Source organism: Corythoichthys intestinalis, chromosome 3 (genome assembly GCF_030265065.1).
Source record: "Corythoichthys intestinalis isolate RoL2023-P3 chromosome 3, ASM3026506v1, whole genome shotgun sequence".
Taxonomy (NCBI): Eukaryota; Metazoa; Chordata; class Actinopteri; order Syngnathiformes; family Syngnathidae; genus Corythoichthys; species Corythoichthys intestinalis.
The window spans coordinates 54410156-54411658 of record NC_080397.1 but is presented as its reverse complement, the minus strand read 5'-3'; positions in this window follow the sequence as shown (position 1 = coordinate 54411658).

The following is a 1503-nucleotide window of genomic DNA, read 5'->3' as shown; positions in this document are numbered from 1 at the left end:
TGTCTCTGCCCCGGGGGTTTATATTTTAGTTAGGCGTTGAGTACAAGATGTTTTCCAAAAATAGAAGTGACACTTTTGTGCGCTCTAGGCAATTCTGCTGCTGGCCACACGGTGTCACTGTCGCAGACTTTCATTAGTGCAGTAGTTCTAAACCTTGTTAAAGGCACCAAACCCCATGAATTTCTCGTGCATTTACCGAACCCTTCGGAATTTAATGAAGCCTTTATTTTTTTCTAGGGCTGTCAAACGATTAAATTTTTAATCGAGTTTATTACAGCTTAAAAATGAATTAATCGTAATTAATCGCAATTCAAACCATCTATAAAATATGCCATATTTTTCTGTAAATTGTTGGAATGGAAAGATAAGACACAAGATGGATATATACATTCAACATACGGTACATCAGGACTATTTGTTTAATATAACAATGAATCAAGATGGCATTAACATTATTAACATTCTGTTAAAGCGATCCATGGATAGAAAGACTTGTAGTTCTTAAAATAAAAAAATGTTAGTACAAGTTAGAGAAATTTTATATTAAAACCCCTCTTAATGTTTTCGTTTTAATAAAATTTGAAAAATTTTCAATCAAAAAATAAACTACAGCCCGCCATTGTTGTCAATAATTACTTACACAATGCTCATGGATGCTGAAGCCTATAAAATCAGTCGCACCCAAGCGCCAGCAGAGGGCGGCAAAACTCCATAAAACACAACAAGTGAGCGTTTCACTGTGTACTGTTGTTTAAATCTCTCTGAGCGGGGCATCTGCGTTAATTGCGTCAAATATTTTAACGTGATTAATTTTAAAAAATTAATGCCCGTTAACGCGATAATTTTGACAGCCCTATATTTTTTTTGAAATTCAAAACCGATATAGCTAAGCTACCAAGCAAATTCTCGTTGAAACGTATTCAAATTTACTACGAATTTGGTGTTTTGCAGTCAATTTTCATGTCGGAAAATGAAATTTCATGTCTGTTCTTTTTTTAATTTCAGTATTAACAAGTCCTGTTCAGCTGCCTAGAGACGGGGAATAGGGGTTTGAAGTAGTGCTGCAATGATTAATCGATTAACTCGGAGTAATTCAATTAGGAAAAAGGCTTCAACTTTTGCTCCTCCGAGTACTCGTTTGGTGTTGTAATGGTTTGTTTTTAAAGTTTGTTGGTTTGTTTTGCCCTTTAGTGGCAACGGTGAATGACATAACTCATTTAACATTGCTGAAACCAGCAGTTTCCTGTTAGGATTAACATAAGGTAAGCTTTTTTTTAATGCATTTGTAATTTAGTTTATAGGTATATTTAGTTGTTTTCTTGTCTGTTTGAACGATTTGTTAAGAGCATTGTTTAAAAAAAAAAAAAAAACATTTAAGTTAGTAGACTTTACTATGCAAGTTAGCCAATTGTTCTTCTGATGTATTTAGATCCTCATTAAAAAAAAAAAAAAAAAAATACCGTTTGAGGCTAACCCCAGGTATTTTTTCCTTTTTAAATAAAG